Here is a 5,202-nt window from a genome sequence, read left to right as displayed (position 1 = left end):
AGTGGCTGCACTATCTTACTTTCTACCAGCAGTGTATGAAAGTTCTGATTTCCCTACATCCCTGCAAATATTTATTATTATCTATCTTTTAAATTATAGTAATCCTAGTACATATAGAGTGGTATCTCATTGTGGTTTTGATTTGCATTTCCCTGATGACTAATAATGTTGAACAGGTTTTCACATGATTATTGGCCATTTGTAAATCTTCTTTGGAGAAATTTCTTTTCAGATCTTTTGTATATTTTTAAGTGGGTTATTTGTCTTTTTATTATTGAGTTGTAAGAATTCTTCATATATTCTGGGTGCAAGTCTCTTTTCATATGTATGATTTGCAGGTATCTTCTTGCAATCTTTGGATTGTCTTGGGAAGCTTCCAGTCTGTTTGGGCGAGAAGGGACAAACACACAGATAGGGCAGTGTGGAGCAGTGTAAGGAGAAGAAGCACTGTTCAGGGAGATCGAGGGTGAGCTCTCTGAGCCTCAGGGTTGCTCACTGCTGGAGGAGCTGATCTGACATTTCTGAGGCTCTGTAGCAAGAATGTGTGTCCCTGTATGCTTGGTGCTGTGTAATCAGGCATACATGCTAAGTGTCAGGGAGATGGCATCTCACAAGACCAGGAGCATGGGGGAGACTGGGGGAAGCAGGAAGTTCTTTCTCTTCTTTCTTTCTCCTTCCTTCCTTCCTTCCTTCCTTCCTTCCTTCCTTCCTTCCTTCCTCCTTCCTTCCTTCCTTCCTTCCTTCCTTCCTTCCTTCCTTCCTTCCTTCCTCCCTCCCTTCCTTCCTTCCTTCTCTCTCTTTCTCTCTTTCTCTCTTTCTTTCCTTCTGAGACAGGGTCTCGCTTTGTTGCCCAGGCTGGAGTGCAGTGGTTGAAGAACATGGCTTACTGTAGCCTCAATATCTCAGGCTTAATGTGCTCTTTCCACCTCAGCCTCCCAAGTAACCAAAACTACAGGAGCATGCTACCATGTCCAGCTAATTTCAAAAACTTTTTTTTTTTTTTTTGAGATGAAGTCTGACTCTTGTCCCCCAGGCTGGATTGCAATGGCACAATCTCGGCTCACTGCAACCTCTGCTTTCTGGGTTCAAGCGATTTCCCTGCTTCAGCCTCCCAAGTAGCTGGGATTACGGGCACCTGCCACCACACCCGGCTAATTTTTGTATCTTTAGTAGTGACGGGGTTTCACCATGTTGGCCAGGCTGGTCTCAAACTCCTGACTTCAGGTGATCCACCCACCTTGGCTTCCCAAACTGTTGGGATTACAGGCGTGAGCCACCGCGCCAGTCAGGGGAGGCTCTCTGTTAAGAAAGAAGACTCCATATTGTAAACTTCCACAGGACTAACAGCATGGATAATAACGTGATTAACGGGATTATCATGGAGGTGACATAACATGGCTCAGGAGCCAGGCTGATGGGTTTAGGTCCTGGTTGTAGTAGATGTCACGACACAGTGCCCTTCCCATACCCCCTTAGCCACTCCTGATTTTTTTTACTATAAGCCCCTGGGATTTTCTGCCTGAAGGTGCTCTCTGCTCAGAAGGCACACCGGCAGGCTGGAGGTGCCAGGAACAGCTCTCAACTAACGAAGAAACCATCAGTGTCATCACTCCTTCAGTGGGATGAGTACATTGTCTTCTTCACTCTCCCAGAGATGCCCAATACAATCAAGCTCCATTTGTCCACAGTGGTAACCTGCTAATTATTGCACCCTATATTGCTTTTCTTCATTTGTTTCACTCCCCCTCTCTCCTACTAGTGCTCCACGGAATCATCTCTCAAATGGACCATTTATATGAACATCCTTATCTCAGAGTCTGCCTCTAGGGAAACCCAGCCTAAAGATAGTGGTTCTTTTATTTCTTGGATCTATCCATCCAATTTCCTTGGGCAGATCACTTTACCTCTCTGAATTTCACTTGGCTTATCTATAGAATATGGATAATATCACTTATTCCTTTTTTTTTTTTTTTGAGACCGAATCTCGCTCTGTCGCCCAGGCTGGAGTGCAGTGGCAGGATCTCGGCTCACTGCAAGCTCCGCCTCCTGGGTTCACTCCATTCTCCTGCCTCAGCCTCCCAGCAGCTGGGACTACAGGCGCACGCCGCCACGCTCGGCTAATTTTTTGTATTTTTAGTAGAGACCGGGTTTCACCGTATTAGCCAGGATGGTCTCGATCTCCTGACCTTGTGATCCACCCTCCTTGGCCTCCCAAAGTGCTGGGATTACAGGCATGAGCCACTGCGCCCGGCCCAATAGCACTTATTTCTTAGGATGGTCATGCAGTTTAGCATCTCACTCAGACATTAAAAGTTCAGTAAATACTTCTATTCTTTTTATTTGTTTACTGGCCTGTAACATAAATATTCTCCCAGAGACTCTTGGATGGACATGCCTCATTCAGGCATAGCCAGGCACGGAAAGATAAGCAGCCTGGAGCTGGCCCTGTGGGACACTGATTGATTGGGTTCCTGTTCCCAGTTACTTGCTCCCTCTTCAATGGGATTAAATGTCCCCACCATTTGTCATGCGACTTACCTGGCATCCTGTCTGGGTAGCATACCTCCCTGACCCCCATGAATTAATTTTGGGCTTGCCCATGTGACTTGCTTTGAGTAATGGCATATGAGCAGATGTGACATTCTCCACATCTGCAAAGAAGCTTGAAATGTGTTACTGCATGGTTTGGCACAGGCTCTCTCACTCCTGCCCTCCACTACAACAAAGACATGTCTCCAGTGCCTGCCACACAGTTTGAGCTAGCACCTTTAAATACTTTATTTATTTTTTTGAGAGGAAGTCTTGGTCTGTCACCTAGGCTGGAGTGCAGTGGTGTGATCTCAGCTCACTGCAACCTCTATATCTCCTGGGTTCAAGGGATTCTCGTGCCTCAGCCTCCTGAGTAGCTGGGATTACAGGCGCACGCCACAATGCCCGGCTATTTCTGTATTTTTAGCAGAGATGAAGTTTCGCCATGTTGGCCAGGCTGGTCTTGAACTCCTGACCTCAAGTGATTCGCCTGCCTCGGCCTCCCAAAGTGCTGGGATTATAGGCGTGAGCCACCGCGCCTGGCTTAAATACTTTATTTTTAATTTTTAAAAATTGTTTTATCCATCCATTTACAGATCATTACTTACTGTGTACCAGGCAGTCCCATATGTTACATGTGTCTGCATGTATTAATTCATTTCATCCTTGCAGGAACCCTAAGACACAGGTCCCATTACCACCATCCTTATTTTACATATGTGGAAAACTAAGGTTCAGTGAGGATTAATACCTTGCTCAAATTCACACTGCAGGGAAGGGGCAAGGTCTGCCTTCTAGGTTCATATTCTTAACCACTGCTGTATGCTTCTTCTCATGGTAGGCAATCAGCAAATGCCTATTAAGTAAACGTTTGTTTAAATGATCATTGTTCCCTTCCATTTACCTAATAGGGAAGGTACAATCTACTGGGAGAGAGGTGGGCTTCTGACTTTGGACCTGCTCACTCTTCCTACGTTAGTTGTTTGTCAAATAGGAGACCCTTCTGATTCTTCTGAGTGGAGAAAAATTGTCCGTGGTCATCAGATGGGAACCCCACTATTTCCCTTGTAGGACCTACATGAGCCACAAGATATCTCCTATAAATTCCATGTGGTTCCCAGACATCTTCCTTGTGGATCCCAGTGTGGACCTCAGATCTCTCTCCTAAAGGCCTATGTGAAACCCTATATCTTTCCTGAGGCCCACATGTACTCCCAACATTTTCCCTGTAGCAGCCACACTTGATAACTTCAACAGGTTCCCAGTTGTCATCTCATTGGCTCCTCTCCACAGCTCTGTAAATCAGCCTTGGCTTGCATTATAGCAGGGATAGAGAGCATGTGGGTCAACCAGGGACAGGACTGACACAGAACCCAGTTGTCCTGCCCTGAAGCCCAGGACCCTTCCTTCCTGATTGGCCTGGTGGCGGGATGATGCTTTCTGCTCAGCCCTTCCCAGGCACTGAGGCTCTCTCCCTCCTTTTCCTCTCTGCCACACTAGTTCTTGTCTGCCTTTTTTCACTGCCACCCCCTTTTCATACCAGCTGTGGGAGTGAGGCCCCACTCCTGGCAGGCTGGAGCCAGACAATGGGCCCTTATTCTAGGCAAAGAATCCCTGCAGTGTCTCCCACCCACTAGGGCCCCCTTCCAGGCCTAGGATGGTGTGGGTGGGGGGTGGAGGGTGGGGGTATGGTGTGGGGGAAGGAGCAATTGGCTGGCAGGACAGAGAGTGGCCCTGGCTGTAGAGATCCCACGGAGGTTTACTATGTAAACACCAATCACAGTAAAATCCTGTCTTCACTCCCAGCCCATCTCTCCAAGTGGGTGTCTCTCAAACCTCCAAAGCTCTGGGTTTTTAAACATTTACCCTGACCTCTACTCTCTCTTGGTGTTCATCTCTGCATATCACTGTCTTCTTCATTCCTTTTTCTGAGTCTTTTTCTTTTTCTAAGCCTCTCCTCTCTCTCTCTCTCCCCGCTCCTTTGCGTAATTTGTCTCTATTTCTTGCCTCTTTCTTGCTTCATTATGCTCCCTTACCTATCTTATCTTTCCATGTCTTTTTTCTCTCCAGGCCTTTATCTCTCATCCCAGTCTCTCTCTCCGTGTGTCTCTGTTTCTGTTTGCAGCTCTTCTTTCTCGTCCTCCTATGTCTTCTTTCCGTGGATCTGTGTCCTTGCCTCTCTGAATATCATCTCCGATCTTCTGTCCTCTGTTCTCTGTTTCCCCCTGCGCCTGCAGATCTGAAGGACCTTCCGCAGTCACCACACTCAACTGCTCACCTGCTCTCAGCTCTTTCTCACTCCTTTCTGGCACGTCCCAAAGGCTCCTGGCATTGGCATGGGAGGTTATTCTTCCCAGTTTACAGATATGGAAGCTAAGGCTCTGGCTGCTGGTGCCAGGCTCCCATCTCTGGGTCTCTTCCTTCCACCTACTCGCCATGCTCTTGTCCCTGAGGTGCCCGCCAACCACCTGATCCGGCCGGGGCCCGGGAACTAGCACCTCGGACAGCTCCTGGAAGATGCCGGGGCGGCCGGGTCTTCCTTCTCGCGAGCTCAGGAGGAGCAGCCTTAGGAGTAGAGCGGAAGTCTCGCGAGAGTGACTGCTGCAGGCAGTGGCGGCACGGGCGCGCGCAGAGACGGCCTCGGGCCGGGCGCGCGCAGAGACGGCCTCGGGC

Source organism: Hylobates moloch, unplaced genomic scaffold (assembly GCF_009828535.3).
Source record: "Hylobates moloch isolate HMO894 unplaced genomic scaffold, HMol_V3 SCAFFOLD_14, whole genome shotgun sequence".
In the NCBI taxonomy this organism is placed as follows: Eukaryota; Metazoa; Chordata; class Mammalia; order Primates; family Hylobatidae; genus Hylobates; species Hylobates moloch.
This window is presented reverse-complemented; position numbering follows the sequence as displayed.